General features: G+C 45.4%; 1 pseudogene; it reads right to left on the minus strand.

The window, feature by feature from the left end:
* Positions 1 to 23122, minus strand: part of LOC136605908 (trafficking protein particle complex subunit 1 pseudogene) — a 31984-nt pseudogene extending 8862 nt beyond the window's left edge.
* Between the last annotated feature and the right edge of the window lie 198 nt (positions 23123 to 23320).

The raw sequence follows: 23320 nt of genomic DNA on the forward strand, positions 1-23320 counted from the left end.
TGCAGGAACTTCTCCCGGACCACATGACCAGGCCAGCCAATAATTGTTTTACTTTTAGAAAGAAGAGATAAGCAATAATGTTACATTGTTACGACTGGAGGTCACTAACGATGCACATTATGCACAGGTCAATACAACGGTAATAATAAAACCAGCGAACTCAACATGCTTTCAACAAGGTGTCGGTTTTAACAGCACTGCACCCCTGTTACATAGGTTTTTCCCCTTTCTGGACAACCCCTTTAATACAGAATTCAGGTGGACTTTTCTTAATATATCTCCTCCAATGTGTTATGTCTCATGCAAGCCCAAGGGCTGATACATTATTAGTGTTTATTGAAATCCTGTGTTATGTATCACTCCAAAAAATCTCCAGCTGAAGTGTTTCTTTAAATGGGTTTTCCATTACAAAACTATCGATGACATTTCCTCAGGACAAGTCATCAATAGTACATCAGTGGGGTCCTCTGCTCAAGATCCTAATCAGCTGATTGAAGATGCTGCGGAGCTCTAGTGAGTGCTGTGGCCTCTTCTCAGGCATGTGACACCCCATTAATCGGTCACATGGCCTTAGAGCAGCTCACTACAATTCAAGTGAATGAGACTAAGCTGCAATGCCAAACACAACCACTGTGCAATGTACAGAGCCTTATATGGGCTGAAGTGACAGCTGGGCTCACCCAAGTGTTGCTGTCACTTCAATCAGCTTATAGGCGGGGATTCTGCTGATCAACTATTGATGGACTATCCTTGGGATAAGTCCTTGATATTTCAGTATTTTTTTTTTATGGTAACTTTTTAACCCGTTAATGCTCCAGGATGTACATTTACGTCATTGAGGTTCGGGGTTTGTATGGAGGGAGATTTGGGGTTGATCACGCTCCATACAGTGCCGGTGCTGACTGTTTCTTACTCCAGTTGATTTTATGAGTTCCTACTGTACTACAATTATTATTTTGTGGGATAATTAGCTTTAATTTTGTACATTTATGGAGTTTTTGAATCAGAGCTAGCATTTATCTATTTTCCCCTGTGTACCTTGTAGGTTACATCATGGCCACCCCAGCCAGGGAGTACAGAAACACCTGGAAAATCAGATATGTTTGGTATTATACGTCAAGAAGGAGCTGCCATGCCAAGTCACATTGTGATTAAGCAAATAAAGCCCAAAGTTCATTAGAAATTCTCTAATAGAGTACTGAAGAGACTGGTAATTAACATTCCTGCCATCATGACCCACTTTTCTCAGCCATTAAAGGGGTTGTCCCGCGCCGAAACGGGTTTTTTTTTTTTCAATAGCCCCCCCCGTTCGGCGCGAGACAAACCCGATGCAGGGATAAAAAAAACAAAACAGATAGTACTTACCCGAATCCCCGCAGTCCGGCGTCTTCATACTTACCTTGTGAAGATGGCCGCCGGGATCTTCACCCTCGGTGGACCGCAGGGCTTCTGTGCGGTCCATTGCCGATTCCAGCCTCCCGATTGGCTGGAATCGGCACACGTGACGGGGCAGAGCTACGAGGAGCCGCTCTCCGGCACGAGCGGCCCCATTCAGCAAAGGAGAAGACCGGACTGCGCAAGCGCGTCTAATCGGGCGATTAGACGTTGAAGATTAGACGGCACCATGGAGACGGGGACGCCAGCAACGGAGCAGGTAAGTGAATAACTTCTGTATGGCTCATAATTAATGCACAATGTATATTACAAAGTGCATTAATATGGCCATACAGAAGTGCTTACCCCCACTTTGTTTCGCGGGACAACCCCTTTAATGTTTTGACTTGGGTTAAACTAATGGGCCATTTACACGGGACGATTATCGCTCAAAATTCGTTTAAGCATAGAAGGTGAAGCGCTGAGCGAGAAGCTCGCAATCCAGCAGTGAAGTCTGTCAGTGTAAACGGTCTGCATGAACGCTAATGACCTTAGCGGTGACATCAGCCCTCGTGCATTCGGTTACCTGACTGTCGTCTCCTGTAAAAGGGCCATAAGTCATTAATGTCAGAGGCGTGTGTTACATATAATTCAGTGCTGGGTGACTATTTGGTCAATAAGTGTGAAGAACGTAGAACATCTATCATGGTGACTTTCCACAGCCGTGTGGAAGTGGAAGCACACCACTTCTCCTTTGATGTCACTGGGGAAAGCGGCTGCTTTGAATCACCATATGGAGCTCATGTGAAACTTGTTCTCTATGTGGGTCAAATTCCAATGGTGAGACAGGCACCTATCTTACATATTGTGGATATGCCATAGATGATATCTATACAAGAATACATTGTGGTGAAGACACACCTGGAGGAGCCAAAAAACACCTTAGGGAGCTCATGTGAAACGAGTTCTCTATATGGGTCAAATGCCAATGGTGAGACAGCCACTTATCAGTTGTTTATCTTACATATTGTGGATATGCCATAGATGATATCTATACAAGAATACATCGTGGTGAAGACACACCTGGAGGAGCCAACAAACATTTATTTAGAGGGATTAAAAAATAATTGATCTGAGAGACTCCATATGACACTATTACACAAAAACACGTGCCTACCTGCTTGCATTTAATTGCAGGACTGAACTCGTAAGTGCAGATGCAGCCTAAATGGGAAACACGTAAAACATAGTAACATGGTATGTTAGGCTGAAAGAAGACGATCTCCATCCAGTTCAGCCTGTTTCCAACCCCCCTTGTTGATCCAGAGGAAGGCAAAAAAAAACAATGAGGCAGAAGCCAATTTAGTCCATTTAGGGGGAAAAAATTCCTTCCTGACTCCGTAATGGCAGTCAGAATAATCCCTGGATCAACGTTTGAAAGTTCCTACCCGACTCCAAGACCCAGATCAACAACCTCGCTGGTTATTTAATGTCTATATCCTGTAATTTAGTATCACTCTAGAAAGACATCTAGTCCCCTCTTAAACTCCTCCATTCATTTTGCTATCACCACATCCTCAGACAGAGTTCCACAGTCTCACTGCTCTTACAGTAAAGAACACCCATCTGTGTTGGTGATGGAACCTTCTTTCCTCAAGATCTAGAGGATGCCCTCTTGTTATCGTTGCAGTCCTGGGTATAACCAGATCATGGGAGAGATCCTTGTATTGCACCCTAATGTATTTATACATAGTTATTTGATCGCCCCTTAGCAGTCTTTTTTCCAGGGTGAGTAATCCCAATTTTGATAGCCTCTCTGGGTATTCCAGTCCTCCCATTCCGTTTATTAATTTAGTTGCCCTTCTTTGTGCAACAGCCAAGTTGAGCACGCCAAAGTGAGTGAGACTACGGGGTTTGCAAGATGATTGCCATAGGTGGTTCTGTAATCCCTCCCGACAGTGGTGATAACGGGGCTCTGCTCAACTGTCGTACAGTGGCAAGAATAACATATGAGGATACACTGAAAATAAACAATTTGTTTTGTCACAGGTGACGCCAGTACTCCAACCTAAACTCGCAAGTCTAATGATGGCAGAATAACTTGAGACAAGTCCAGTAGATTGAATAAGTAAACGGGGAGCACCAGATTTACTGAAGATTGTGGTGATAACAAATGAAATACAGTAGAACTTTGTAAAGTCACAGTGGCAGAAAAAGCCCTTGCTATATATATAAAGGCCCTTCACAGAAAAGACATATTAAAATGTTAAACTTTATTAAATATCTCTTAAAAAACATTCACACAACAGGCACAGTAGCCATTACAACGGATAACGTGTGATTGATCCTAAACTGGGTTAGAACAAATATGACATACCACACACGTATGGCGTGTCATATCTGTTCTAGCCCAGTTTAGGATCAATCACACGTTATTCGTTACTGTGGCTACAGTGCCCATTTTGTGAATGTTTTTTTAAGAAATATTTAATAAAGTTTAATATTTTCATATAAGTCTTTTCTGTGAAGGACAGTTGAACTTTGTAGCATTAAGGATGTAGCAGAGCCGCCAAATGATGCAGTAGTTTAACATGTTGAAACAGCAGATTTGTACTTTACACAACACTTTTCTTCAACACTTTCTCGCTCTATTTTCTTGGAGGTTACTCAGAATTGGGGAGCGGATGGACTTACTGAAGGTGTAGGAGGCAGGTGTAGGATGATGGTTGAAAATGGCCGCTGAACTTATTCTGGCTTTGAATTCACCGGGTAGTTAAACTCACTGTTTTGTGGAACGCTGGCCTCCAACTCAGATCTCCTCACTGCAGGAAGGACAAGGGAGCGGAAAGAGACCTCGCTACTCTTGCTGGCTTTGTAGAACACTGCTCACTCGGCAGAACTGTTAACACACCTCCTCTCTGACCACAACTTGCTGCAGACACCTTTCTCCTCCGACTCTTCTTCTCACTCTCTGCTCGCTCACTCTCTTCCTAACTCTTCCTTCACTTCCTCTCTCCTTTCCTGCACTTTTTTTTCCTGTCCACCCACTCTGCATAGAGACTCATGTTAAGGTTTCCCACCCTGGACTCACTCAGCAATCAGTGGAGGTCTGACAAACAGCCAATAGGCAACCATCTATTGCCAGCACTAAGCCCTGGGCTTAAGAAGGGAGAAAGCTAAGCACAGAGACAGGCATGCCAGAACTAAAGTTGATAGGACTATCCTGGAGGACCCTCAGGGCCACTACATTTGAACTCCCTCCAGCACTGTAACATCTTTCCTGAGCACCGGTGTCCAGAACTGTACACAGTATTCCATGTGGGGCCTGACAGGTGCTTTACATAGTGGAAGAATAATGTTCTTGTCTCTCGCACCTATACCTCTTTTAATGCATCCCAAGACTCTATTAGCTTTTGCAGCAGCTGACTGGCATTGGTTACTCCAGTTTAGTCTACAATCCAGTAATACCCCCAGGTCTTTTTTCCATATCACTTTTCCCTAGCGGTACCCCATTTCATGTATATTCATGACATCCGTTTCTCCTGCCCATGTGCATAACCTTACATTTATCGATGTTGAACTTCATTTGCCATTTTTCAACCCAAAATGGTGGCACCATATTATAAAATTATGTGGACAGGGGATAACTTTAACATTGGTGGAGGTCTGACCGCTGGGGCCCTTGCCGATTGGGAGAATGAGGGTCCCAAAGGTCCTCATATGAATGGACCACCAGAGATTACGATGTGCTTGTACTCTGCAATTTCCTTGTACTCAGACACTGGCTAATAGAGCAGCTACCATTCCAGCAGGCAGTGCTGTGGGGGATTATTTTATTTGCATGGCTTTTTCCCAAGTAGCATTGCATGACCTATACAAGGAGATATATGGCCTCTCACCTAGCCAACCAGAATCCTACCATACACTGATGGAGGGCAAGAATCCTGAAATAGCTGTATGCACATTAATGTTCTGGTTTGGCTTAAACCACTAGTCATATTGCAAAACCTGTTAATAGGTCAGATAAGGCACTGCACGTATTGAGTAGCTACCATTCCAGTAGATGGCACTGTCGAGGATTATTGTATTACTCGTTTGACTGCTTGCTGTATAAATCCACATTCACTTATTTGCCCCCTATTGGTAGCTGCTGACAGTGAGGTATGTCATCTGCTCTTTCCTTCATGGAGGCAATCTCTATAAATGGTGCACTACTGTGCTTCTACCATATACAACGGAGTAAAGTATTTTACACATTTCACACATAACGTGTAAATGTTTCTTGAGATTTTAATAACTACTGTGTTTCCCTGAACATAAGATATCCCCTGAAAATAAGACCTAGTAGGGGTTTTGCTGAAGTGCTAAATATAAGGCCTCCCCCAAAAGTAAGACCTAATTCTGTCCCTGTTGTGCGATTCTTCTGTGATGAACTCCCCCTGGTGGCTGGAAGCTGCAGTGCTGTACAAGTGGTCCAGGAACTGCTGTGGGTGATCGTTGCAGTCTCCAGACAGTGTGTGGGAGACAGGTACTTTACAGCCTTATTTTTTTTGTCCCTGTGTGTGTCAGGCAACCAGTGTGTCACTTTGATTCTTTAGGGGGTAATCGTTACAGTATCCAGACAGTGTGTATATAGAAATAATGGTAGTAACAAGAAATTCTTGTTAGGATTCATAGTTTGTCTGGTTATGCTGGTTTGTGATGACAACTACTGTACAGTATATAAGAAATGTTCATTTTTTTTGTTCAACAATAAATGTGAATTATTCTTCATGGAAAAATAAGACATCCCCTGAAAATAAGACCTGGAACATCTTTGGGTACAAAAATTAATAAAAGACACGGTCTTATTTTCGGGGAAACACGGTAGATATGTGATCTAGTTATTAGAATAAAGAATCTGCCTTTTACAGTCAGCTTCTCCTCAACAAGTTAAAAGATGTAAGTTGATGGCAAGAATCACACTGAAGCAGGGATCATAGTCAATGGTTTCTATACTAAGGTATATGCAGTGATCAGGGCAGGGGTGTAGCTAAAGGTTTGTGGGTCCTGATTAGAGATGAGCGAGCATGCTCGTTCGAGCATTAGCATAAAAGTACTCGTTACTCGAGCGAGCACCACTGCGGTGCTCGAGAAAATTTCACCCTCTCCATTGTCTTTAATGGAGCCGCAGCTGCTGCCGGTGGCTCCATTGAAAATAATGGTCTGCCGGCACCCCTGCATTGTTTTTCATTGAAGGGCTTTACATATAAGCCCTTCCCTGAAAAACAAGGATTTTAGTGTAAAAAAACCAAAATAAATAAAAAACCGTACCTATCCACCGCTGCCGTGTCTCCCGCGGGGATAAAGAACGCATCTGCCGCATGCGGCAGATGTTTCCTTCATTCCCGCTAGTAAAAAGAATTCCCTGCTGCTACGTCTGCCACATCTGTGACAGATGCAGCAGAGGACTTCTTCAATTCCCTACTGCAGCTGTCATGTGTGAGAATTCTGCTGCCGCCACTCCCATCAATGGATTTCAGGGAAGGGCTTTAAATATAAGCCCTTGCCTGAAAATCTAGTAAAAGTAGTGTAGAAAGCAAAAAAAATACATATTCATCTCCCTTCAGATGCTGGGGTTCAGCCGCGTCTTCTCTGCGCTGTCCCCGTCTCTGTAGTGCTGTTTTATCAGCAGGCTGGGATTTTAAATCCCCGGCTGCTTAAAAGATCTGATTGTGATTGGCTGAGACGCTCAGCCAATCACAGGCAGCTCTCGCCGAATGAATGACAGCTGAGAGCCGCCAGTAATTGGCTGAGCGCCTCAGCCAATCACAATCAGCTCTTTCAGCAGGCGGGGATTTTAATTCCCCACCTGCTAATAGAACAGTACTACCGAGTCGGGAACAGCACAGAGAAGATGCGGCTGAGCCCCGGCAGCTGAATGGAGGTGAGTATGTGTATTTTTTGTTTTTTTACACTACTTTTACTGGATTTTACTGGCTTTAAATATAAGCCCTTTCCTGAAATCCATTGACAGGGGTGCCGGCAGCAGGATCCTCTACCGCAGCTGTCATGTGTCAGTTCTGGGCACCCCACTTTAAAAAAAGACAAACAAACTGCAGCAAGATTAGAGAAGAATTACCAAGATGGTGAGCGGTCTGCAAACCATCTCCTATGAGGAACGCTTAAAGGATCTGGGAATGTTTCGCTTGCAAAAAAGAAGGCTGAGAGGAGATTTAATAGCGGTCTACAAATATCTGAAGGGATGTCACAGTGCAGAGGGATCAGCCCTATTCTCATTTGTACAAGGAAAGACTAGAAGCAATGGGATGAAACTGAAAGGGAGGAGATACAGATTAGATATTAGAAAAAGCTTCCTGACAGTGAGGATGATCAATGAGTGGAACAGGTTACCACGGGAGGTGGTGAGTTCTCCTTCAATGGAAGTGTTTAAACAAAGGCTGGACAGACTCCTGTCTGGGATGATTTAGTGATCCTGAGCAGGGGGTTGGACCAGATGACCCTGGGGGGGTCATCTTCCATCTCTACCATTCTAGGATTCTATGATAAAATCTGACCAAAGACAACATCTGCGTGGAGTCTATCTATATGTTCTCCCTGTGTTTGTGTGACTTTCTTCTTTATATTAATAATTATTCTTTATTCATATAGAGCATATATTTATGAAGGAGAAGAACAATTAAAACTTTTATGGCTCTCAGACAGTGTTAAATAGTAATTCTATGGGTATTGGTGTAGTTCTGGTTTGGTTCAAACTAATTCAGATCAAACTAAACTTTTTGCTGAAATTCAGCAAACCAAAACATTTCAAACGTTTGCTCAACACTACCCTACATCCTCATAATCTGCATCCAGTACACCCACATCCTCATAATTTGACCTCTGCACCTCCACAGCGACATAATCCAATTTTTTGGCAAGCACTAAATAAGCTTTATTATCTACTCACACAGCCACATGACAAGTCTCCCGGCTCTCAGAGTACTGTATGAGCACTGGAGTGCCAGGAGACTTGGGAAGGAGTTGGGCAGCGCTATGCAGCAGACAGGTTGTGCTCAGTCTTCACCAGAGTTTTGGAAGTGGGGGGATCCAAAAACAGCAGCCATGGTCACTGGTGTGGCGAGGGGGCTTTTGGTCCCTCCTGGCTTATGGAAATGCTGCAAAGGCTATAGCTATGCCACTGACTCAGGGAGGGTACAACATTGGAACAGGCACAAAATCTTAGCATGTAACAAAACAGAATTTTGCCATTTCCAACACAATATTATATCCATGGTAGTTTTAGTGACAGTGGTAATAGTTCACAACTAGGATTCAATAGTCTCTTAATAGTCTCTGCCTCTCTTTGGATAAATGGTAATATAGAGCAGCTATCCATTTCTGTATTACAGATGGTTTTGGAACACTCTAGTTTGTCTATGCTGTGGTGAGGTAATCCTGGTCCCTGATCACTTTAGGGAAGTAGCGATCCTAGGATCGCGGAGTGTTCTCCATTGTTTTCATTGGATAAACCTTGATTGCATTGCACTCGCATGCACCTCGAATGCCATGCGATGCTGTGTTGGCCCCATTGAAAACAATGAGCGATGCAAGGCATTCCAAGGGAACGACCAAGAGATAGGACATGCTGTGATTTTTTTCCACTGAAAGAATGGGGTTCATATTTGTGCATCTCGCTACGCACAAATCTTGTGTGATTTTCTCGGCCGCATGAAAACAACCACAATCATAGCTCCACACTCTGCAGACCTGAATTTCTCTTTCTGCTCTGCATACACTGTCTAACTACTTTCTGTCTGCGCCAGAACTCCTTCTCTGGGAACAGCCTCTCCTATTGCAGTGTCAATTCTCCAATTCTTTTGTAAATTACAGGTTCCCTTTTGTGGGAACTTCAGGTTACAAAATGGCTGGTCACAGAGAACAAAAGATCTCTGTTTTTGTTAGTGAAACCAAGAAACTTAAAATCTGTATACCAATGTCAGACTGTTTGGCGCAACTCGGTGCTACTTTGCTATTTGCCCGGCACGGCCAGCATTCAGAGTAAATGACAGTGGCCGTACTATTTCAGTGACTAAGAGCTGCTGTGACAGCTTGAAACGCGTCAGTTATTGCGCCATTGAATGTCCTCCCATATTTAATGTCTCAATAAAGCCATGATTTTATGGATGCTGGATCCTTTTCTTGGTTTCTTCTGCAATTGATTTCGGTCAATTCTGTGCATCCTGCTGGTGAGCTGGTCCATTTTCTCTGTATAATTTGCGTTCTGTGCTGCAGAGCAGCTGTCCTTGACGTGTTCCCTAAAAGAGCCCTTTGGTGAAAGTCATAAATTCAGACTATTGCTGCGTTTCATAGTATTTTCATGTTTTTAACTTACTTTTAAACTTTTGAACCATTTCACATTACCGGCTGGACTTGAACTGTATTCATGTAAAAAATAACTCGAAAAATGGAGGTGTTCTAAAACTTTTGACCTGTAGTGTACCTGTGCCAGACAGTGTAGCACATCAACTTTGCTCTTGCTGGGGATAACAAAAAAAATGGTTGTTAGGGAACAAATCCATAGCAACCAGACAGCCATGACTCAGATGGATTTGATCGCCACTGAGTTGCCGAGGAAGAAGCGGAGCGTCCGTTTTTAGATGAGCGTGATTTGATCCTATTATGCGACCATGATAATCAATAACTAGATGAAATGAAAACGTTGATAGTACGGGCGGGAAACAATAGGGCTAGCCCTATCTTTCTCGCATGTAATTAGTACTACGTGCGGGAGAGATAGGGCAGGACCTATGTTCCCACTGTTCTATATAAACTCACGCGCTATAGAGTGGAGTTTGAATACTCTGAGAAAAAAAAAGTTAATGCACAACTACGCTCAGTAGCAACAAGCATAGCTGCACATATGGCCGTGTGAAGAAGCACGTATAGTTACATACTATGGAAGTATACCTGTATTATTAAATGTGCACCAAAGCATATAAGAAAGTTGCATCACTTTTCGCTTTAACCCCTTAGTGACCAAGCCTGTTTACGCCTTAATGACCAGGCCAAATTTTGCAAATCTGACACGTGTCACTTTAGCATGGAAAAAGACCAGAAAGGTTTTGCATATCCAAGCGATTCTGACATTGTTTTATCGCCACATGTTGTACTTCATTTAGGTGGAAAAAAAAGACCGATAGAATTTGTGTTTATTTATTAAAAGCGCCAAAATTGGGAAAATTTTGAAAAAATCGTCATTTTTTCACATTTCCAACTGCAATATCTCAAATATGTGCAAACATAATATAGAAATTTTTGCTAAGATTTATATTTCCATCCGTTTACTTTATTTTGGGCGCACATTGGAAAAACTTTCGTTTTTTTTAACCATTTAGGAGACGTACAAATGTAACATTACTTTTCAGCATTTTGAGGAACACTTTGTTTTCCTACACCAATCCAAGATTGGAAAGGCTCATAGGAGTCAAAATGATAGATACCCCCACAAGTGACCCCATTTTAAAAACTACACCCTTTAACGTATTCACTGAGGGGTGTCATGAGTATTTTAACCCCACAGTTTTTTTTCAGGAGTCAATGCAATTTAGAAGAGAAAAACAAAAATTTCATATTTTTGCAAATATGTCATTTTAAAGACAGGACTTTTTTCTATAGTACACATGAAAATTAGGATTTGCACCCCAGAATGGATTGTCCCGTGGATTTGCACTGTTTGTCCCGTGCTCAGAAACATACCCATTGTGGCCCTAATCTTACGTTTGGATGCACAATGGGGCCCAAAATGAAAGGAGCAATCGGTGGCTTTCGGAACAGAAATTTTGCTTGAAGGAGATTTAGGCCCCATTGCCCACTTGTAGAGCCATTGAGTGACCAAAACTACGGAGAACCCCCACAAGTGACCCCATTTTGAAAAGTAGACCCCTTAACGAATTTATCTAGGGGTATAATGACTTTTTTGACTTCACAGTTTTTGAATGAATCTAAGCCAAGCCGAAGGAAAAAAATTACAATTTTCATTTTTTTGGTAATTCTGTCATTTTAAAAGCAGTTTTTTTGTACAGCACATATATGAATGAAGACTTGCACCCCAAAATGGATATCCCTGTTTCTCCCGTGCTCAGAAACATACCCATTGTGGCCCTAATCATATGTCTGGATGCACAATGGGGCCCAAAATGAAAGGAGCAACCGGTGGCTTTCGGAACAGAAATTTTGCTTGAAGGACATTTAGTCCCCATTGCCCACTTGTAGAGCCCTTGAGTGACCAAAACGATGGAGAACGCCCACAAGTGACCCCATTTTCAAAAGTAGACCCCTTAACGAATTTATCTAGGGGTAGGATGACTTTTTTGACTTCACAGTTTTTGAATGAATCTAAGCCAAGCCGAAGGAAAAAAAATACGATTTTCATTTTTTGGTAATTCTGTCATTTCAAAAGCAGTTTTTTTTGTACCACACATATATGAATGAAGACTTGCACCCCAAAATGGATACCCCTGTTTGTCCTGTGCACAGAAACATACCCATTGTGGCCCTAGTATTACGTCTATATGCACAATGGGGCCCAAAATGAAAGGAGCAACCGGTGGCTTTCGGAACAGAAATTTTGCTTGAAGGAGATTTAGGCCCTATTGCCCACTTGTAGAGCCATTGAGTGACCAAAACGATGGAGAACCCCCACAAGTGACCCCATTTTGAAAAGTAGACCCCCTAACGAATTTATCTAGGGGTATAATGACTTTTTTGACTTCACAGTTTTTGAATGAATCTAAGCCAAGCAGAAGGAAAAAATTACGATTTTCATTTTTTTGGCAATTGTGTCAATTTAAAAACTGTTTTTTTTGGAAAGTGTACATGGGAATGAAGACTTTCGCCCCAAAATGGATACCCCCATTTGTCCCGTGTTCAGAAACATACCCATTGTGGCCCTAATCTACTTAAAGGAAACATAGCTAGGCCTATAATGGAAGGAGCACCCGTTGGATTTCAGGGTACAACGGAATAAATTCCAGTCCCCATTGCCCACATGTAGAGCCATTGAGCGTCCAAAACGATAGAGAACCCCCACAAATGACCCATTTTAAAAACTAGACCCCTTAACAAATTCATCTAGGGGTGTACTGCATATTTTGACCCCAAAGTATTTGAATGAATCTAAGCAAAGCAAAAGGAAAAAATTACGATTTTCATTTGTTTGGCAATTTTGTCAATTTAAAAACTGTTTTTTTTGTACAGTGTACATAGGAATGAAGACTTTCACCCCAAAATGAATACCCACATGTGTCCCGTGTTCAGAAACATACCCATTGTGGCCCTAATCTACTTACAGGACACATGGCTAGGCCGATAATGGCGGGAATGCCCGCTGGATTTCAGGGCAGAACTGAATAAATTCAAGGCCCCATTGCCCACTTATACGGAAAAAAAATTGACTTCCTAAAAATAATCCCCCCCCCCCCCACCATCCCCATTTTTTGGCATTCCCTAAATATTAGATAAAGGTAATAATATAAATGCGTTTTATGTCCGAAGACAGGGGTAATTACGGAGGCTGGTTGGGCTGGGCACATGGGGCAAGAAAACCGGGTATCCCCCCCCTCCTCTCATGTATTTTGGGGGGTATTTCGTAACCTCAGCAGCGGGGATGGGGTGTAGAAAGTGGCGCTGTGAGGCTTTGTAATCTTGCTGCGGTGCAGCGGTCTCACAGAGAAGGCGCTCAACGAGGCCCGCAGCGGATCCCAGCTGTGAGCCCGGCTGTAACCCTGCGTACGGTTGCGTAATGTACTGCGCTTAACAGCCTACTCACACAGGCAGTTTTTTGTTTGCATTTCCCGCGCCGTCGCTTAGAGATGACTCGGGTACCCGCAGCCCGTACACAATGTGTTTGTATATGGGCTGCGGGTATATCCGCGGTCATAGAGCACAATGGGCTCTAGGTCGCAGATATCCGCGGTAAAATATAGCATGCCGTGTTCTGTTTCTGCGAGTGGATTACGTAATTCCGACCCGCTAATTGGGGGGAATTGTGTAATCCAATGCATGCGATTGATCCGTGGATTACCGCTGATCAAGCGCATGCAGAACCTGCAATTCCTCTCCGGTCACGCGTGACCGGCCTAATATTAGTTCGCTACTTTATCACGTGACCGGGGACCGCTCAGCGAGGCCACCGGTCACTGCTCCAAGCACTCAGCAACCATTGGTCACTGGGAGCAAGGAGATTTAAAATTTCCTGGGCTCCCCGCCTCCTGCGAATGTGTCCGGCATTTTGCCGGCGGGCGCATGCGCAGCAGCCGGAAGGGTCCATGGAGGATAATCGCATCTGGATTTAAATGCGGAAGCCTCCGAGAAGATGTTTCATCTCCCCCCACCGATCGCATCGGTGAGGGGAAATGAAACTGTCACTTTTTAAAGAACTTTTACGTGATCGCCATTATGCATTGGATAACGGCGATCACGTGACCAGTAACCGCATACCGCGGCTCCCCGTGACATCTCCAGGCTCTTGGCTACCTTTTGTAGCCAGCAGCAGGGAGATTTTATATTTCTTGGGCAATCTTTCACTTTTGCGCATGCGTCCGCCATCATGCTGACGGGCGCATGCGCCGAAGCTGGGGTAACATCCGCAGATCAACATCCCACCAGGGAACAAATCCGGGACCTTGGGTACGTAATTTCATCCCCCCTTACGGATACGATCCATAAGGGGAGATGAAACTTTAACTTTTTAAACTTTTTTTTACTTTTAACTTTTTTTTTTTTTTTTACTTTTTAACTTTATATGATCACCGTTATCTGATGGATAACGGTGATCATATGACTGGAAACCGCATACAGCGGTCCCCAGTCATATCTCCCTGCACTCGGCTATCTGTGACAGCCGGGTGCAGGGAGATTTTGAATTTGCCGGGCTCGCCGGCTTCTGCGCATGCGCGCCGCATCGGCACATCGCAGAAGCCAGCGGGGGGTCCAGACACCGGCCGGAGGACATCGGCGGGCCTGAGGTGAGTATTTTCACCTCCCCTCATGGATCCGATCCATGAGGGGAGGTGAAACTTTTCTTTTTTTACACTTTTTTAAACTTTTTTGCGATCGCCGCTATCCATTGGATAACGGCGATCGCGGTACCGGGGACCGCTCACCGCAGTCCCCGCTGACATCTCCTGCCTCCCGGCTACCTACAGGAGCCGGGAGCCAGGAGATTTTAAGTCTCCCGTGCCGCCGGGCCTTCTGCGCATGCGGCTGACGTAATGCCGCCAGGCGCGCATGCGCAGAAGGACGGCTACGGCGCCCGGAGCATCGGGACAGCTGGGACTCGTGCGACGGACATCGGTGAGTAATTTCAGCTGCTCCGATGGATCCGATCCATCAGAGCAGCTGAATCTTTAACTTTTATTGCACTTTTATTTACTTTTTTGCGATCGGCGCTATCCATTGCATAGCGCCGATCGCAATGCCGGGGGGGGGGGGCTCCGAACAGCCCGGGATGACAGCTCCATGCTGTCAGCTACCTGCGAACACCGACAGCATGGAGCTGTCACGTCCACAGCCCGAGGGGCATTATTCTCTGCAGGAAGCATGTTTTTACGTCCTCAGAGAATAAGGCCCACTTCGGGAGGACGTAAAAACACTATGGGCTGGTCGTTAAGGGGTTAAGCTAATCTAGTCTGCATTCACGTGGCCATGTCCATGAAAATCCTGTGCAGAACCCATCAGAAAGCACACAGAGAATTGTTCTACAGCCAAGGATTTATTCCACATGTAAAATTAGATCAAATTATAGTTTGGCTTCTGTATATTACTAGTCTGGCTCCAGTAACCATTTTCAAACATGATGGACAGCCACACTTGAGGTGACACCCTCATAGTCTCGAATTACTTGGCTTCCTTCACAGACAGTATTGGGTCTAGCTATCACTTTGAGGTCCACACACAACAATTCATCTTCATCTACATTAGTATTACCTGAATACCAGCAAGAACATATATGTAGAGAGGCAACCTATGTGGCTGCTTTGGTTGTCCTGGCTAGCAGGAACCTTGTTGGACTTTCCATAAAAATTGGAATGTTAGTAATCGAAGAAGTGGGAAATTGTCCCAATAGAAAGGCATGAAGTTGGAAATTAACACCAGACCTTTCTGTCCTGAGTGGTACAGCTCTGTAAGATAAAGCAGGACTTACTATGATATTTGCTATGAAGCCTGGTCTCCTCTATGGTTGCCACTGCAGAAGTGGTTTGCCCAATAGGGAAAACAGCTGTGAAGAAGTGAAGTTCTTAGTGGTTGATCACTTTGGTCCACTTGGGGACCTTTCACACACAAAATATATGACTTTTTTAGTGGAACAGGATTTATGTCATTGGCTGAGTTTATCACAACAACCTCCACATTGGAAGAATACAGACACCATAAATGCTATATTTCATATACTATGGTGCCAAAGAGAAAAAATTACATTATTTCAATTTCCTAAGGTGGCCAGATTTTCCCAGGGTCAAAGCGGGACAGAGGGGTGTGGTCAGAGGCGGGGTTTATCACGACATGCGATTTTACCTCCCTCATTATAAAAAGTACAGGGCCTGTTCAAAAAAGACAGTGAGCAAATTCTGCAGCATTTCTGCATCCAAAAAAGTGTCAAATTACATTCCATTGCCGCAGATTTCGACTGGAAATCAGCCGCAAATCCGCAGCTGGTTTCATACTATGCAGTGCTCCCACTCACCTCCTCTGTAGGCTTCCAACTGTCAGCGCTCCCCAGCTTACGGTTCCCAGCGGCCTGTAGTGGCTTCACCAGACCAGCGGTGCCACACCTGACCAGGCTACTTGGAACCAGTAACCGGGGAGTGCTGACAGCAGGAAGCCTACAGAGGAGGGGCGGCCGCTTATTATAAAATCAGCTGCGAATACGCGGCTGATTGTGAGTCAAAATCTGCACCAATGTTTCTTTTACATGAGGAATTTGCTGCGAACATTCCGCAGCATTTCCACCATGTGTAAACATCTTCTAAGCCAGCTTGAGGTACGCTGCCATGTGCAGTGGCCTCAGTAGTAATAGTGTGTCATATATAGGCCCCAGTAGTAATAGTGACCCCCACAGTGGCCTTAGTAGTAATAGTGTCCCATATGTTGGCCCCAGTAGTAATAGTGACCCCCCACAGTGGCCTCAGTAGTAAAAGTGACCCCCACAGTAGCTCCATAGTATTAGTGGTCCGCTCTACCAGCTCAGCAATAATCGTGACCCCCACAATAGTCCCAAAATAGTATTAGTGGTCCCCTATACAAACCCCAGCAATAATAGTGCCCCCCACAGTAGCCCCATAGTATTAGCGCTGTTACCATGCAGCGCGGTGCGGGGTCCCGCGGTTGGCGCGCGCCGCTCCGGCTTCGGCGTCCCGGAGCTGTGACGTCAGGGCTCTCCCGGCGACATGGGGCGGCCGGTGTGCAGCGGCGTGGGCGGGTCCGCCCATAGGGCGCTGCCCGCACCACTTCCTCTCTCTTGTATTGTGAGTGGGGGGGTTGGCTCCTCCCCCTCTCCGCCCATTGGCGGAGGTTTGCAGTTATAAGGCTGGCAGGGACCTGCGCTCACTGCCAGTTATTGGTTCTGTCAGCTCCTAGTAAGTCCTGTCTGCAGCCTGTCTCAGTCAGCTTCTAGTTTGCCTGTCAGCCTCTTCCAGTTTTGCCTTGTGCTTGTATTTTCTGTTTGGTTACTCCATCTGCCTTTCCTGTCGGCACTCTGTCCCCTGCTAGTTAGATTCTACCTTTCAGTCGCCAGGTCCCTAGCCAGGGTAGGGACCGCCGTCCAGTTGTCCGCCTGGGGTTAGCCAGGGTCGAGGCAAGTAGGCAGGGACAGTGGGGTGCGGGAAGTTCAGGGCACCCCAGCTGGCGCTCGGGGGGTCAGAGTGCCGTAACATAATAACTGGCCCTTTAAACTGTTTTTTCCATGGAGGCGATCAGCTCCCTCGCTAACCAGCTGCAAGCGCTGGTGCCGGTGGTCCAGGATTTATCCGCTCGCATGGCGGTCCAGGAGCAGCGGGGGTTGTCGCAGGGGCCGGACGCCTCAAACAGTCCCGAACCCAAGTGCCCTCTTCCCGAGGTGTTCTCTGGGGAGAGGAACAAGTTTTTTGTTTTTCAACAGGCGTCGGTTGTTTTTTCGGATGCGTCCCCGTTCTTCCGGGTCGGAGGCTCAGAGGGTCGGGCTAATAATGTCCCTGCTGCGGGGCACTGTCCAGACCTGGGATTTTTCCATCCCTGAGGGTTCCCCCTGCCTACAGTCGGTGGACTCCTTTTTTCAGGAACTCGTGGTATCTTTGATGAACTGGACCAAGCGGGGTTGGCGGTTTCTCGGCTGTTGGCGTTGCATCAGGGGTCGCTTTGTGTGGAGGATTATTGCTCTAACTTCAGACGCTCTGCGGGTGACACAGCATGGAACGATAGCGCTCTGAAAGACGTTTTTCTGCAGGGCCTCTCGGACACGGTTAAAGACCTGTTAATTTCCCATCCCGCTCCCGGGTCCTTAAAGGCTATGGAGCTAGCGGTGAAGGCGGATAGGAGGCTCAGGGCTGGGAAGCAAGATAGACAGGCCCGTAGAGTCAGGGAGGTCGTCTGTCCTGTTCCCTCTTCTTCCATACCAGTCGCGGTTCCTGAGCCAATGGAGTTGGACCCGCTGGATCCCAAGGAGCGACGCCGGATTTGTTTATTGCATCACCTCTGCCTCCACTGCGGGAAAGCTGGACATCGGGTGATAACCTGCCCCTTGAGGCCTCAGTGTTCACAGTCTGAACCGGCGGAAGAACTCCAAGTCCTAGATGATTGCAGGGAGGATCGCCTAGGACTACAGGTACGTCCTAGACTTCTGGTACCCTGCCAGGTTAGATTCCGGAACTTCTCTCGCCCACGGCAGGCGTTTATTGATTCCGGAGCAGCCGCTAACCTGATAAGCATGCGTTTCGTTAGACACCTGATGGCTGAATTTGTGGCGCTGAAGACGCCAATTCGTTTTACTAGCATTGATGCTACCCCTCTTGCTACGGGCTTGGTACGATGGAGGACCCCAGTGTTACAGTTCACGGTGGGGGGTCTCCACTCGGAAGATCTATCATTCCTGATGATGGAGAAAATGTCGGTAGACATGGTACTAGGGATGCCGTGGTTGGCGTTGCACAACCCCCAATTCAATTGGATCACCCGGGAACTGACTCATTGGGGACCATCCTGCCATAGCCATCTTGCTCCCCTTCCTCTCTGCTCAGTAGATACCGCGCTCAGTCCCCGCCTTCAGAGTGCTCAGCAGGACGCTCCACCAGGGTTTCCCGAGGGCAGATGGTTTGTGCCCGATGTGTCACGTCTCACGGTTATTGAAGAGTCCCACTCGTCAGTTTTCGCGGGTCATCCGGGAGTGCAAGGGACTCTGGATATCTGCTCCAGGCTCTACTGGTGGCCTGGCATGTCTCGTCAGATACGTGACTTCGTAAGGGGGGTGCTCTGTTTGCGCTCGCCGCAAGAGTCGCCGGCGGCGTCCGGAGGGTCCCCTGCGACCGTTGCCCGTGCCATCGCGCCCCCGGTCGCACCTTTCGGTGGATTTTGTTACCGACTTGCCAGAATCACAAGGACATCCCTGTATTCTGACTCCATTTCCTACCCCGTCTGCCTGTCCTGCAGCTGATGTCGCCACCGAGGTGCTGCAGGGGGGATGGAAGGAAGTGCAAAAGAATCTAGAAGTAGTGGGGTCTCACATGCAGCTGCGCAGTGGGAGAAGCCTCTCAGTTTCTGAACCTTACAAGGTGGGTCAGAAGGTGTATCCATCCTCCAGGAACCTAAGACTGAAGGTCCCGTCCTTAAAGCTTGCGCCGCGCTTTGTAGGGCCTTTTACTATTACGCGTGTAATTAACCCGCTCGCTTACGAACTTGAGTTGCCAGCCACGTGGAAAGCGCATGGGGTGTTCCACAAGTCCTTGTTGAAACCCTTGGTCCCTTCGGTAGGCAGGGACAGTGGGGTGCGGGAAGTTCAGGGCACCCCACCTGGTGCTCGGGGGGTCAGAGTGCCGTAACAAGCGCATCCTATACCAGACCAGCAATAATAATGCCTCCCCACAGTAGCCCATAGTATTAGTGCTCCCCTCTACCAGCCCCAGCAATAATAGTGTCCCCACAGTAGCCCCATAGTATTAGTGCTCTCCTCTACCAGCCCCAGCAATAATAGTGACCCCCACAGTGACCCCAATGGTATTAGCTCTCCCCTATTCCAGGCCAACAATAACAGTGCCCCCACAGCAGCCCCATAGTATTAGTGCTCCCCTCTACCAGCCCATCAATAATAGTGCCCCACACAGTGCCCCATATACTTACCTTCCTCCTGGTCTTCACAGTGCCGAAGCTCCTATCAGTGCTGCGGCCAGAAGTGTGTGTGCACTCACAGCAGCGCCCCCTCCCCTCTCCTCTCTTGCTGAACCAAAGAGGAGAGGTGAGGGGAAAAGTATCGCAGTTGCACACACTGTCAGCAGTGTCTGCATCTGGCCTGCAGCGCTGCAGAGTGATTACCGGCCGGGGAGCTGCAGCACCTTAGCCGGTAATCACTTTAATGGTGACCAAGCGTCACCAGAAAGTGGGACAAATGGCTGTCCCGCTGGGGTCCCAGAGGAAGGCACAGAGTCCCAAAGCGGCACTGTCACGCCTAAAATTTCTTCCTACATCCTGAATCATACCAAGGTTTACCAAAGTTGCATATCATTACAAATACTGCATTGCTTGTATTTGCTATTTCTTACAGAGTTTGCTTGTTTTCTTTGTGGTTGTCCGGGCTGGTCCAGGGTCATTGATTTCCTCCTACACTCCAAAAAACATAATGATGAGCTCTATGAAATGGGCTCCTACTACGTATGTGAGGGATAAGCAAGTTTGATTGTGGTCCCATTGAGGTCTAAATGCTTCAAATTCTTTGGACACAAGAATTCCCTAAAACTGGATTCACTCAGACATATTTGCGCATACAGTACGAAGAATATAGAAGCCGTTGATTTCAATGAGTTTATTCACATGCGCATATTTGGCATAATTCGATTGTGCAAAAAAATACGCAGCATGCTCTATTTTCCTGTGCATTTGTGCGGGGGAAGAGAACATTTTAAACTCATGAAACTAATTGGTCATCTCAATAGCTGAGCACAACGGTACATGTGTTACTGGCTGCACAAGCAATATGACTAATGCGTGGAATAAGTACAGTAAAATACACTTTTGTCTGCGCAAATACGCAATGCCCATTCTGGAAAAACGGAGGAGTCTAGGGATATACTTGTTATAAAAAGTACTTCCCCGGATTCCTTGGGACCAGCCCTATGAGTACCATAACTCAATTTACAGTGCCTATAGGTGGTGACAGGACGCATCATCTCCACTTTCCACAAGCCAAAACTTGTTTTTTCATGTTATGAGCTTTGGTTTTTATCGCTATATGTAATGTATTGTATAACTTTTATTAACCCTTTATGGACCAGGCTGTTTTGTACCTTAAGGACCAGGCGCTTTTACACTTTTTAGGGATTTTAGCCATGTGTTAGTTTTACTGCCCTATTTTTTTTTCCTTTAGCTACCAAAAGTATTTTTGCTGTGTTTTTCTTCCGTGACATATAGGGCGATTTTTTTATATCTTTTTCACTGACTTTTTTTAGTTTTAATGGGGTAAAAAGTTAAAAAAAAAACGATTTTTTAAAATAGTTATAGTCATTTTTTTTTAAATTAGTATATTTACACAAAAATAAAGCATGGGAACGATTTCCTAATTTTGTTTCGGATGTTTTAATATATAATATGTATGGTTTTGGATTACAGGGCACATATGGCGATGGTTTTGGTTGTCATCGGCTTTGGGTTATCTTTCGGCTTTCTTTCTTAGGTATATATTGTTGTTTTAGTCTGTCATTTTTTTCTTAATTATATATGTATTTATTCTTTTTACTATCTATGTCCCCATTACGTCATATAAGACCTCTGGGGGACATTCATATCTTTTATTTATTTAATTTTTTTTATTTGACACTTTCCCACTGTAGCTGAGGCATCCATATGAGCCCCAGTTACAGGGGAAAACATCCTCTGTTGTGACATTAGTCACTGGCAGAGCTGATCAGGGTCTTCTAGGACCCTGTAGCTCTGCTGTAGCAGTTAATCCAAGCAGTTACGTGACCCCCGGGCTCATACAGTGGAAGAAACCGTTCTACTTTTACGTTTTAGTACATATCACTCATTGAGCACTGTACATTGTATACTAAAGAAAGGAGAAGGCAGAAAGGGTTAACACTAGAGATGAGCGAGCAACTCGCGAAGGACAATTGCTCGATCGAGCATTGTCCTTAGCGAGTATCTCCCCGCTCGGAAGAAAAGGTTCGGCTGCTGGCGCGGGTGACAGGTGAGTTGCGGCAGTGAGCAGGGGGGGAGAGAGGGAGAGAGAGATCTCCCCTCCATTCCTCCCCGCTCTCTCCAGCTGCTCCCCGCCCGCCGCCGGCAGCCGAATCTTTTCTTCCGAGTGGGCAGGTACTCGCTAAGGGCAATGCTTGATCGAGTAATTGCCCTTAGCGAGTATGCTCGCTCATCTCTAGTTAACACCCACTTCTTCCCTCCTCCTCTGGGTTATCAGCTGTGACTAACAGCTGACAACCCGTCCTGCTTCTGATTGATTACAGAAGCAGGAGTCTTTAATCCCCGGCAGTAATTTTACATATGGCTGGGCTATTAGCCCAAGACCAGGCGCCGTAAATTTACAGTGTTTGGTCCTAAATGGGTTAATTTGTTTGGGACGGAGGTGGGCAGGCTAAAAAAAAGGACATGAATTCTGCCATCGTTTTTCCTTCTTGCGGTGTTCACTATGCAGTGTAAATTACATGAGAACTTTTTTCTGTGGGTCCGTATTGTTATGATGAGACAAAAATTACATTGTTTTAGGTTTTTCCACATTAGCAGAATGAAACAGTTTAATATTGCATTGCTGCATTCAAAGACCTGTAACTTATTTTTTTGGATAGAGCTGAGAAGGTTCTTGCATTTTTACATGACTAGGTGTGGTTTTTATTTGCACTATTTGGTGATACAAATGCATTTTTTGATCACTTTTATTGTGTTTTTGTGGGAGGTAAAATGAACAAAATAAGCATTTTGGCTCCATTTTCTTATTTCATTTTAACGCGATTTGCCATGTAGGATTTGTTTTACAGGTCTTTACATATGCGACAATAGCAAACGTGTTTTTTTATCAACAAAAAGGGAAAAATGTGTAAAAAGGGATATTTTTAATTAATTCGTTTTTTTACTTTTTTTTTTTACCTCTTGTTACGTCGCTGTAGGAAACTTGAATCTGCGATCTTATGATCACTCAGACAATGCACTGAATTTATATATAGATGTTATCACAAGTGCCTTAATGATTTTGTAATGATCAGTGCTGCTGCCATTCTGGTCTATATAATTTTATTTCCACTTTCTTTTCAATATAGTGTGAATGGACACACATGGGCAGAGCGACTGCATGCGGAAATCACGTATACACGTTATTGACCACATTCCGTCATTTGTGCTCTCTCTTTGGCAGCTGATCATGTGAGGGGGTAACAGCGGCCATGTTCTTACGGATGGTCTTCATGTGACTCTTTGATGGCAGCCATGGTTTTTCTGGCCCCATTATTGCACTGCCGGTGGCTATTACCCTCTGGATTGCCGCCATGTGACTGATACGTGACATTCCTCCCATGGGCATGGTGGCGTGACCGCGCATCCAGTCGTCTGTATCTAATTGGTAAGCCAATTACAAGATGATTAATAATTGCCATACCCTTGTTGCATTTGATCTATAACTCTGTCCGAAGCTGTACAGATAGTTGCTTCAGAAAGGCCGTAACTTGTAGTCTCCGAAACGCGTTGCACAGCGCCTATATATATATATATATATATATAT

This window comes from Eleutherodactylus coqui, chromosome 1 (genome assembly GCF_035609145.1).
Source record: "Eleutherodactylus coqui strain aEleCoq1 chromosome 1, aEleCoq1.hap1, whole genome shotgun sequence".
Taxonomy (NCBI): Eukaryota; Metazoa; Chordata; class Amphibia; order Anura; family Eleutherodactylidae; genus Eleutherodactylus; species Eleutherodactylus coqui.